Raw genomic sequence first — 12,973 nt, 5'->3', positions numbered from 1 at the left:
TAAGTTTCGTTTTTATCACGCGTCCGTGATTGGTTGTATTTGTGATGGAGGAGTGTCTGTGCACATTACTATAAAACCGCCCCAAACACACCGCACCTCGTGGGTTTAGCTAGTGGAGAGGAGAGAGGAAGGTGTATTTGGAGTTGGTGAGTTTGGTGGAGTTTTTGGTGGATTTGGAGAGGAGTTTTGTGATTGTTGAGTGCTGTACTGTGTGTGTAAGTAGTCTTGTCATATTTGTTGTCTAGTTTTTTCAGAGTTTGTAAACTTTTTTGTCCCTGTTTTTTTTTCCAAGTCTTTTGTCATTGTTTGTGAGTGAGTGAGTGAGTGAGTGAGTGAGTGAGTGAGTGTGTGTGTGTTGGCTGTGTGGTGTGTAGTAGTAGTAGTAGTGGAGGAGTGTGTTTTGTGTTTTATTTTTTCTGTGTTTTGTGTCGTTTGTCCTCATTATGTCTGACTCAGAGGTCAGTGTGGTGGAGGAGGTTAGTGAGAGGGAGGAGGTTAGTGAGGTGGAGGAGGTGAGTGAGAGGGAGGAGGTGAGTGAGGTGGAGGGGGTTAGTGAGAGGGAGGAGGAGGAGGGGGTGCCTGTTGCTCAGTTTTCAAGTGATAGTGATGGTGCTGTGGCTCCGCAGCCACGCACCACTACCAAGACTGGCCGTAATGTAAAGTTCAGCTATGCTGAAAACATGGCGTTGGTGCGGGAGCTGATGAGGCATCATCGGCAATTGTTTGGCCAGGATGCTGCCAAGGTGTCCTCCCGCAGGAAATCTGTCCTGTGGGGGAAAGTAATAGTGGCAGTTAATAGTGAGGGTGTGGGGAGGCGGACTGAGGACACGTGTCGCAAGAGGTTTTACGACATCAAGCGCCGCGTCAAGGCCAAGATGGCCAAGGAGGCTAAATCAGTCCGCCAAACCGGGGGTGGCCCCCCTTTCCGGGCAACCTATCGTGACTGGGAGGAGCCTGTGCGGGCACTGATTCCTGCAGAAGTGGTGTCTGCAACTCATGTCCGGGATTCGGACCGCCCTACGCAGGATGGTGAGTTGGAATTTTTAAAATTATATTGTTTAAATTAAAAAATGATCATGCTGCAAAATTAAATTGTTTCTTTAAGTATGCATACATTGTGTTGGTCATGTATTGCAGGCCTGAGCACCCTTAAGGTGTATTTCTGTTTTTAAACTGCATTTCCCATCATGCCTTGGCTGTTTTTTTTTTTTATTGAATGCAAAATCAGGTGCAGTGCATGCTGGTATGTGTAGTTCCAATACTTAATATGAGATATTGCTTGCCCATAGCTGTTGTATCTAATAGCAGCTTGGTATGATTTGTGTGTGTGTTTTTTTTAGTATTTTTTTTTTTTAATAAAGTTTGGTTTAAGTTGCAAGTAATCAAACTCTGCAATATCTTGCACACAATTCATCAATGTTACTGTTTTATTTAGTGCAACACCATGTTCATTTTTATAGATAAACCAAATTAAGTAATCACGAAGATCTTAAGCAGAAATTAGTTTACTTTACAATACGTACAAGATGGTTACAGTACACTAAGGTTTTGCAGTTATCAATGTTTTTTACATGTATGGTAATAATGTTGTTAACACTTTTTCAACAGTACGCCAGACCAGCCGCCCAGACAGGCCCCAGCCAACTGATGAGGATGCTGGGATTGCAGGTAAGAATTCACTGTAGTCACATATTCTGCAAACACATAGAAGTACAAAATATTAATGTTTATATATTCACATAGGTTCTTCTTCTGTAAGCCGACCTCCTCTAAGGCGCCCATCACAGGGCTCGGCTAACTTACCCAGGAGGCCAAGTAAGACACGGCGTCTTGAATCCGAATCAGCGGCTCCATCTTCCCCACCCAGGCGGCGCATCTCCGCAGTCTCACCCCAGCCACCACAAGCACTATTGGCTAGTCCACAAAGTGATGAGCCCCGATCACCTCAGTTATCTGGTGAGTAAAAACTTACACTAAACACATACAAAATAATCTACACAGTACAGTTACTATGATGTGAGTTGTAGTTGAGATTACATGTTTGCCATAACAACCAATCAGATTTCACGTATTAACTTTTTGAAGGTGCAAATGCATAAATTTTATAAATCTTATTGGTTGCTATGGGCAACATCACATTTAAAATTGAACAGCCATCGTAATAAATTTAGTACACACACGTGCACAGAAAAAAAACAGCAAATTACTCACCGAAAAAAAACCACCACCACCCCCTGAACACCATTATAGTGTTCACACACCTCCCCTGTCCTGGAGGTAGACTGCTTACTTGATACGCTCCTCTGGACCATCCAGGTGAGCAGTCTATATCCTGGACAGGGGAGGTGACAGAACACTGTAATGCTGTGGAGGGGAGGTAGTTAGGTGAGGATTCCGGCAGTCAGTCTATGTGCACGCATGTGATGGGATATATGTGTTTTGAAACAAAAGATTCCTCGTTTAGAAAAACACAATTCAAAAAACAAAAAGAATGCAGTATAATTCATTTTGAAATGTTTAGGCCAACCAAATATATTATTTGGAAAGTAAACAGTGCATGTTGCCCACCCCATACAGAACCAACCTTGATGCCCGACGTTGGCCAGCAGGAACAAGACCAACAGGCCACCTACACACTGCACCTAACACCCGTTGTCCCGACCCAGCCAACCCAGCCGCAGGATATCCCCCAAGCCTCCATTACTCCACAACTGCTCCAAGCTCCACCCCAGCAACAAGTACCCGATGACTTTTGGTCCAGTTGGACAACCCAACAGACCCAAACCAATGCCTGCCTGACCGCCCACACCCAACACCTTGCCAGTCTGCCCCATCATCTGCCGCGCATTAGTCGTAACTCGGGCAGACTGATTGTCCAAGTAGGTAGAATAGCCACTTCTATGGAGCAAATTCGGGCCGACAACAATCAAATGCTGGCTCATTTGACGCGCATATTGATGAGCAACAACGCCAGCAGCAAACACTCATCCAACTGATACAACACAATCAGGTTGTGAATGAGTCATTGTCCAGGATTGTGGCCAGCCACACTGCAACCAACAACCAACTGAATGCCAGCATCCATAATTTAAGCCAGAACATCTCTTTGATTTCAGCACAACAAGTGAGCTCCAGCTCAGGAACCACGACCCCTAGCCAAACGCCAGTAACCTCCCCTGTTTGTCGATCCTCCCGAACACGTGCCAGTGAGCCAGCACAAAGCACGGCACCCAGCACACACAAGCGAAAAAAATAAAAAATAAAAACCTTTTGTGTAACACAATAAAAATTTGATTCTTTAAATCACACAACTTCCAGTGTCCGTGTCAAACATTGTAGAAGACGCTATGTATGTATGTTTTTCTGGGGTAATGAATGACAATGTATTTATATCAAAAACTAACTACAATGTACACACCACTATAAACAACAAACATTAAGTAACAAAACACACAATCACACTTACAAAAATGTATTGCAAAGTGTTTAGTCAAGGTTAATTACATCCAACAAAAACTTACCAGTAAAATACCGCTGAATCACTTCTTGCCTTACCTGCCTCCCTGTACCAGATGTTTCTAACTCCTCTGCTTGCTGACTGCTTTCTCCCTCATCATGTGCCAGATGTTGATTCAAACACAGATTATGGAGAAAACAGCAGCAGAACACAATCCTAGTCACCTTTGAGGGACTATACAACAAAAGGCCAGCAGATTTATCCAGACACCGAAACCGTGATTTCAGCACACCAAAACATCTTTCTATCACATTCCGCGTAGCCTTATGTGCATGATTGTAACTGTGTTCAGCAGGAGAATCAGGTTGGGACAATGGAGTAAGGAGCCAAGAGAAGCAGCCATAACCACCATCACCTGAAAAACATATATAGGCAATATTAGTACATGTGTATGATTATTAATTACCCTATACAAAAATGGAGTTTGTAGTTAAAAGACATACACACAACACATTTGGAACATACCCAGCAGCCAGCCATCAGGCATTTGTCCGTCCTCAAATTTATCGAAGAGCGATGACTGACTGAGGATGAAGGAGTCATGGCAGCCACCAGGGTAACCTGCAACCACACTCATAATTTTTAGTTTTGCATCACAAACCACCTGGACATTAGTGGATTGGGCCATATGTCTGTTGGTATATATATATTGACGGCCCCTAGGTGGTCTCAGCTGAACGTGTGTGCAATCTATGGCCCCCAGCACATTGGGCATGCGAGCAAGCTCATAGAAAGCTACCCTGACAGCACGCCACTCCGACTCCTGGGTAGGGAAGCAGATTGAGGCATTAATATGTGGATCCAAGACATCCAAAACCTGAGTGGACAGTAAACAATCTAAGGTGAGTGTCATGTTATGTATTCTATACAATACTGTGTTGTAAGAGCTTACAGAAGCAACACTTAGACATAAACGTGTATGTATTTTTCAACTCACCTGATTCAAATATTTTGAAAAGGTTGGCTGCGAGATACCAATAACGTCGCCTGACACAGCCTGGAAGCTCCCAGTAGCCATAAAGTGTAACACAGCCAGGAGTTTGTGCAGGCCTGAGACAGAGCGAGAGCGTGCTGTCTCAGGGTCTAGTCCCAGTTTGACAAGGTCATACAGGCGGAAAATGTTGTTTCTATTTAGGCGGAACATCTGTATGACCATATCATCAGACAATGCGTTTAAGTTTAAACGACCCCTAAAAAAACGTGGCTGGCGCAGCCTCCGCGGCACCTGGACAACCTGCTGACCATGTTCACTTACCTGGCCCTGATTTCTGGAAGCCTCATGGAGCAGTCTCAGGTATCCCACAGCAAACAGAAAGTCATTAGCACACACCACAGCCGCCATTTCAGAGTGAGAGAATTTCAAAATGTGCCTGGGACACTTTTATAGGACCAAACATTCAGGTGTGAGTAATGGATAATTGAGTACACATGTAAACACGCTTCTCAAAAGCAGGTCTGGTTTTTTTTAGGACTTTTTTACGATTTGTAATTTTTCACGGCCGCAAATGCATTTTCACGGCAGACATTACAATTACGAATGGTTAGTAAATGACCGAGATTCATATCTAAACAGGCGCGTTTTGACCGATGGTGTATTCATTCGTAATTTTTTACTTGGACTTCCAAAAAAATACGAATGTCCTCATCACTGCCGTGATTTGAGTTTAGTAAATGACCGAGATGACACTTTGAAGAAAAAACGGCATCTCGGTCAAAATCGGGACCTTAGTAAATATACCCCATAGTGCCCCTTACACATATGTTCCACATTATTAATGCATTTTCTCTTACGTCCTAGAGGATGCTGGGGTATATTTTAGTACCGTGGGGTATAGACGGTTCCGCAGGAGCCTTCGGCACTTTAAGACTTTTCAACAGTGTGAACTGGCTCCTCCCTCTATGCCCCTCCTCCAGACCTCAGTTTAGAAAATGTGCCCAGGAGACTGGATGCACACTAGTGGAGCTCTACAGAGTTCTGCTAGAAAAAGACTTTGTTAGGTTTTTATTTTACAGGGAAGCTGCTGGCAACAGCTTCCCTGCTTCGTGGGACTTAGGGGGGGGGAAGTAGGAACCAACTTCTCAATTAGTTCAATGGCTCTGCTTCCGCTGACAGGACACCATTAGCTCCTGAAGGGTACTGAACACAGCCCAAGCATGGCCAGCGTTCACTCCCACAGCACTGCTGCCACCCCCTAACAGAGCCAGAAGTCAGAAGGCTGGTGAGTATATCTACCGGAGTCCTGCAGAGAGGGGATCCTCCGGTCATCGCTGGTGGCAAAAAAGGTACACACGCAGCGGCTGAAGCTGCGCGAGCATGCATCTCAAAACACACACACGGTGCATGGCGCGGAGGGGGGCGCCCTGAGCTGCATGGAAAATCCATACTCTCACTGGCAAAACGGTAAATACATGTATAGCCTCTGATTTACAAACCCCAGCCAGTATACAAATCATTGTAGCTGAGGCAGGAAGGCGTGGCTTCTCCTCAGACTTGCCAGACACTCACTCTGCCATTTTCTCATGCAGGGTCACAGAGAAAAGCTGACAGACACTGTTCCTCCTCATAATGTAAGAGGTGCGGCGGTGTGTGTGGTGGTGCCTGCTGCCGTACAGGTGTAGTTTCGGTACTCACCAGGCGTCGCTCCCTCTCACCTTCAGGTACCGGAACCTTCAACGGACCTGGCAATCTTCAGTCGGATCCAGACACGATGACCTAGGAGGAAGGAGATTGCTGAGTGCAGTGGTGCAAGTGGGCGGGTACGGGTGGGTACGGCGTACCCGTAAGAATTTAGCCGTGGGTACGCCGTACCCACACCGACGGGCCGCCGCTCCTCTTCCTTCCCTCCCTCCCCCACGCCGCACCGCCGCACACGCCTCTGATGTGAGGGCAGGAGAGTGCAGCCTGCGCCTCTCGTTCCCCTCAGTCTCCGGTGGGTGTTTCAGTTTACTTCAGCGCCGATCCGTGAGCCAATCAGAGCTCGCACCCGCGAGCTCTGATTGGCTCACGGATCGGCGCTGAATTAAACTGAGACACCCGCCGAAGACTGAGGGGAACGAGAGGCGCAGGCTGCACTCTCCTTCCCTCACATGACAGACAGGAGGACAGCGACGGCAGCGGTGAGTAGGGGAGGGGGGCATGTTATACCTGGCACTGGGGGGGCATGTATACCTGGCACTGGGGGCATATCTGGCACAGGGGGGCATATATACCTGGCACTGGGGGCATATCTGGCACAGGGGGGCATATATACCTGGCACTGGGGGATATCTGGCACAGGGGGGCATGTGTACCTGGCACTGGGGGCATATCTGGCACAGGGGGGCATATATACCTGGCACTGGGGGCATATCTGGCACAGGGGGGCATATATACCTGGCACTGGGGGATATCTGGCACAGGGGGGCATGTATACCTGGCACTGGGGGCATATCTGGCACAGGGAGGCATATATACCTGGCACTGGGGGATATCTGGCACAGGGGGGCATGTATACCTGGCACTGGGGGATATCTGGCACTGGGGGGGCATGTTATACCTGGCACTGGGGGATATCTGGCACTGGGGGGGCATGTTATACCTGGCACTGGGGGATATCTGGCACTGGGGGGGCATGTATACCTGGCACTGGGGGATATCTGGCACTGGGGGGGCATGTATACCTGGCACTGGGGGATATCTGGCACTGGGGGGGCATGTATACCTGGCACTGGGGGATATCTGGCACTGGGGGCATATCTAGCACAGGGGGGCATATATACCTGGCACTGGGGGATATCTGGCACAGGGGGGCATGTATACCTGGCACTGGAGGATATCTGGCACTGGGGGCATATCTGGCACTGTAGGGGCATTTCTGTATCTGGCACGGGGGGCAATGTATATCTGACACAGTGGGGGCATTTGTGTATCTAGCACTGTGGGGCAATGTGTATCTGACACTGTGAGGCAATGTATGGCACTCTGGGGGCATTTCTGTATCTGGCACTGTGGGGCAATGTGTATCTGGCACTGTGGGGCAATGTGCATCTGGCACTGTGGGGCAATGTGCATCTGGCACTGTGGAGCAATGTGTATCTGGCACTCTGGGGACATTTGTGTATCTGGCACTGTGGGGCAATGTGTATCTGGCACTGTGGGGCAATGTGTATCTGGCACTCTGGGGACATTTGTGTATCTGGCACTGTGGGGCAATGTGCATCTGGCACTGTGGGGCAATGTGTATCTGGCACTGTGAGGCAATGTGTATCTGACACTCTGGGGACATTTGTGTATCTGGAACTCTGGGGACATTTGTGTATCTGGCACTGTGGGGCAATGTGTATCTGGCACTGTGGGGTTATATGTATCTGGCACTGTGGGGCAATGTATATCTAGCACTGTGGTGCAACGTGTATCTGACACTATTGGGGTCATACGTGTATCTGCCCCTCCCCCATATGTGTATCACGCCCCATTTTCATTGGCCACGCCCCACGTGGCATTTGGCCACACCCATTTTTTTGCACGCGCGCGCGCACACAGTACCCGTAAGACATTTTTTCTACTTGCACCACTGGCTGAGTGCCGTCCTCCTGACTGTGGACCGAAACGCACTCCGGAGCCGAGGAAAATAGTGCTTTCGGGCTAGGTGAGGGTCATCCCAGGCGTCCGCCTCAGAGCCCGAATTTCACCTATTGGCACTCTCGCACCAGGTGGAAATTCTACCTTGCACCGGCGTGCAAGGTTCACCGTTCGCCCTGAAGGAAGGGAGACAGATAGGGACACACAGACAGATGTTACTCACCGTCCTACGTCTTGTACTCCGATCTTCTCCACTTACAGGTCCCTATAAGGAGGCAAAGAGAGAAACAGCCGTGCAGGGCCTAACTCTAATCTAGTGTGCGTCCGCTACACTAGCTGCATAACAAAGCCCTCAAACTGGCTCAAGTGTAAGTGTAAGTGGTGCAACACAAACTATGCACAAACTCTAAAACAACATTTTGCCCTGCACGGTAACAACACACACATCGGAGTACAACATCAAATGGTGCTGTCCCTTTAAATCCCTACCTACCGCTGGAAGGGGGTGGGCGCCACACAGCTTGCCCACCTCCTGTACACTTCCGGGGGCTCAGGTCAAGCGGACCTGCCTACCTAACACCTCAGGGTGGCCTGGGCCTAGTGCCCAGTGCCACCTTTATTCACCTCGGGGCACTTATTCACTGGGCCTAGCGCCCCCTGACTGCACACAGGCCGGAGGCCTGACTTCACCCACGGGCCTAGCGCCCGCCTAACTTGTCCCTCGTTGGGTGACCTGGGCCTGGTGCCCAGGGTCACCTTATGTTACCCTAATTGGCCGCCAAATTGGACTAGGGCCTAATGTCCTCTAATGCCCCCCACAGGCCTATTGCCTGGATTTGCTGCTCGGGCCTAATGCCCGCCTACTGCGCCATTTAGGCGGCTTGGGCCTAACGCCCAAACCACCAACTATGATGATGACCCCCAAACTCCTATCTGCGCAACAGGCCTAGTGCCTGAATTGTGCCCCCGGGCCTAATGCCCGTCCCTGGTGGTCTAGGGAGGAAAAGGGAGGGGGTGAGAGTAGCCTCACTGAGGCCTCACCTGCTCCGGGGGTCTCCGGCACTCTCTTCTGCCGCTGACCCGTCCTGGCCAGCGGCGCCGCCATCTCTTCCCCGCGTCCAGCCGCCGCTGGACATCTTCCTCCAGCAGGCCGACGTCTTCCGGCCTCTTCAGCGGCCACCGGAGCTCTTCTCCCCACGGCCGCCGTCTTCTTCCTCGTCCACGGCGCCTCGGCTCCCCGTCCGGCTCTTCTGCGCTCCTCCGCGCGCTTCTCCTCTTCGGCTCCCGCCCGGCGTCTGACGTCAGACGCCGGGGGAGGGGCCTATGATGCGGCGAGCGCCGATTGGCTCGCCGCGCACCTCTGTGATTGGCCGCCGCTCCGGGAGCCGCGATTGCCTCCCAGAGGGCGCCAATATTTGAATGCCCCTGCAGCCTCCGGTCCGGTGCAGGGAAAAGGGTAATCCCTGCACTGGACACCCGCCCCTCCTGCACACTGACAGGCGCTAGGGACAGACAAGCTGTCCCAGCGCTGTCAGAGACGCCCTCCCGCAGGTGGAATGTGTCCTGTAAAACAGGACACATCTCCACAATAACACCGCTGAAACAAGTACCATGGTGTTATAGAGAGGGGGGGGGAGTGTTTATTACATTAATTACATTAGGTGAGCGTGCCTAATATTAAAATAAAGCGCTGAAGGTTTTGTATAATAAATATACTTATACAATTCTCTTCATATAGGGCGCGGTGTGTGAGCTGGCAAATCACTCTGCGGTTCTCTGACAGATTTTAGTGTGGGTCTGTCACTGATAGCTCCCCTGTATCATTGTGGTGTGAAAGTGCACGTTTGTGACATGTCAGACAATGGAGAAAGCTCTTCCCCTGAGGAAGCCATTTTAGATACGCAGGAGTGTAATGTGGTGACCCCTCACAGAAGGAGCCAGAGTAGGTGAGAAAATTACAATGTAATATGTCAAAGCTTTCTAGAAAATTCTCTGAGTCTGAACAACAGACAAAATACTGGAGAAAGTCAGTGGAGGATGTACTATTTGCTGATCCCTCCACGTCATCCACACGGGACCCCTCAAGTTCCCAAAAAAGGTCTCTAGCCCAGATAATGCAAGGGGACACAGACAAAGATTCCGACTCTGAGGTCGACACTGGGGATTTGAGAGGGGTAGACCCCAAATTAGCCAAAAGCATACAATGTATGATAGTTGCTATAAAGGAAGTGTTGGAGTTTCCTGAAATAACACTGGTCCCTGAGGAAAAGGATTATTTTAAATTAAATAAAGGTTGTGACTTTTCCTCTTTCAAAGGATTTGAATGCGTTCTTTGAAGAATCCTGGGCTAACCCAGAGAAGAAATTTACCCTTCCTAGAAGGATACGTGTAGCGTACCCTTTCCCTGAGGAAGACAGGCACAAATGGGAGACACCCCCAATGATAGACACCACAGTTTCTCGGCTGTCTAAGAAAATAGTTTTGCCTGCCCCTGGTTCAGCCTCTTTAAAAGATCCAGCTGACTGTAAATTAGAAACAACCCTAAAATCCATATATACGGCTAACGGAACGGTGCTCAGGTCCACCATTGCTTGTGCGTAGGAGGGTAACGCTGTGGAAAAATGGTCTGACAACTTGCTTGTTAACATAGACACAGTTGACAGGGATGAAATAGTCCTAACTCTTGGCCATATCAAAAATGCTGCAGGTTACTTAGTTGAAGCTATGAAGGATATTGGGTTGCTGAGTTCAAGATTCTCCGCTATGGCAATTTCAGCCCGCAGGGTGCTGTGGATCTGCATATGGAATGCTGATGCAGAATCTAAAAAAGAATATTGAGGCGCTTCCTTACAATGGAGAAGCCCTCTTTGGAGACAAGCTGGATGCCATGATTTCAACAACTACATCAGGCAAATCAGCATTTCTGCCTTCCGCAGCTGCTCCACCTAGGAAAGGATTTCATTCTCATACGATGCAAACCTTTCGGCCCAACAAGTCCAAAAAGGCAAAGGGTACCTCCTTCTTCGCAGAAAGAGGTTGAGGAAGAGGTAAAAAATCTACAACACCATCAGGCTTGCAGGATCAGAAGTCAACAGTTACTTCTGCTAAAACCTCAGCATGACGCTGGGGCTCCCCTGCGGGGCAATAGCAATAGTGCTCAACGCAATACAGAAATTATGTCAACACAACGTAATTTCCTTAGTTCCTGTGTCACAACAGGAAAAAGGGTTTTATTCAAGCCTGTTTGTAGTGCCGAAACCGGATGCCTCGGTCAGACCGATTTTAAACCTAAAGACTCTGAACCTTTATTTGAAAAGGTTCAAATTCAAGATGGAATCCCTGAGAGCGGTGATCTCCAGCTTGGAAGAAAAGGAATTTCTGCCACTACCAGTTCCAAACATTGCCTTTCGGGCTCTCCACGGCTCCGAGAATATTCACCAAAGTGATGGCGGAGATGATGGTTCTTCTTCGCAAGAAAGGAGTAAAAGTCATCCCATACTTGCACAATCTCCTCATAAAAACGAGATCCAGGGAGAAACTAGTGCAGAACATTGCACTTTCCCTGACGGTGCTTCAACAGCACGGTTGGATCATAAACCTTCCAAAAATACAATTGGAACCCACAAGGAGGTTATCATTTCTGGGAATGATATTGGACACGGAAGCACAGAAAGTATTCCTACCGGTGGAAAAGGCTCTGGAGATCCAGGGGATGGTCAAACAAGTTTTAAAACCAGCACGCGTATCGATTCATCAGTGCATCCGCCTGCTGGGGAAGATGGTAGCGGCCTACGAGGCTCTACAATTTGGCCGATTCCACGCCAGGGTGTTCCAATGGGACCTACTGGACAAGTGGTCTGGATCGCACCTATACATGCACCGGAGGATAATCCTGTCAACAAAAGCCAGAATTTCACTCTTGTGGCGGCTTCAAAGTTTTCACCTCCTGGAGGGACGCAGGTTCGGGATTCAAACTTGGATCCTGGTGACCACAGATGCAAGCCTCCGAGGTTGGGGAGCAGTAACGCAAGGGGAAAGCTTCCAAGGATGATGGTCAAGTCAAGAAGTACTCCTTCACATAAGCATTCTGGAATTGAGAGCTGTGTACAACAGCCTTCATCAAGCGGCACACCTTCTTCAAGGTCGTCCCATACAGATCCAGTCAGACAATGTAACGGCAGTAGCTTACATAAACCGCCAGGGCAGAACAAAAAGCAGAGCGGCAATGGCAGAGGTGAGAAAGATACTCCTCTGGGCAGAAAGACATGCAAAAGCTCTGTCAGCAATTTTCATTCCAGGAGTGGACAACTGGGAAGCAGACTTCCTCAGCAGACACGATCTCCATCCAGGAGAATGGGGCCTCCACCCAGAAGTCTTTGCAGAGGTAGCAGATCGTTGGGGCGTTCCTCAAATAGATATGGTAGCATCGCGTCTCAACAAGAAGCTTCAGAAATATTGTTCCAGGTCAAGAGACCCACAAGCAATAGCAGTGGATGCACTGGTGACCCAGTGGGTGTTTCAGTTGGTGTGTCTGTTCCCTCCACTTCCACTAATACCAAAAGTTCTCAAGATCATCAGAAGAACAAGGGTTCGAGCAATTCTCATTGCTCCAGACTGGCCAAGGAGGGCTTGGTATCCAGATCTTCAGGAGTTATTACTGGAAGATCCTCAGCCTCTTCCTCTTCGTGAGGACCTGCCTACGCTGCTGCGTTTGACGGCATGGCTGTTGAGCGCCAGATCCTAGCCTGTAATGGTATTCCCAATGAAGCCATTCCCACACTTATTCTGGCCAGGAAAGGGGTTACGTCCAAACATTACCATCGTATTTGTAGAAAATATGTATCTTGGTGTGAATCCAAGAAGTCTCCTGCGGTGGAGTTTACATTAGGACGTCT

General features: G+C 49.0%; 1 long non-coding RNA gene across 1 annotated transcript; it reads left to right on the top strand.

Annotated features, from left to right (window-relative positions):
- Positions 1-1,584: 1,584 nt before the first annotated feature.
- LOC134928844 (uncharacterized) lies at positions 1,585-3,269 on the top strand. Its single transcript, XR_010178055.1, has 3 exons — positions 1,585-1,668; positions 1,744-1,956; positions 2,578-3,269. It is a non-coding gene; the product is annotated as an uncharacterized LOC134928844 (long non-coding RNA).
- The last annotated feature ends 9,704 nt before the right edge of the window (positions 3,270-12,973 follow it).

This window comes from Pseudophryne corroboree, chromosome 5 (genome assembly GCF_028390025.1).
Source record: "Pseudophryne corroboree isolate aPseCor3 chromosome 5, aPseCor3.hap2, whole genome shotgun sequence".
Taxonomy (NCBI): Eukaryota; Metazoa; Chordata; class Amphibia; order Anura; family Myobatrachidae; genus Pseudophryne; species Pseudophryne corroboree.
The sequence above is the reverse complement of the archived record's forward strand: the minus strand, read 5'-3'. Positions and strand labels throughout refer to the sequence as shown.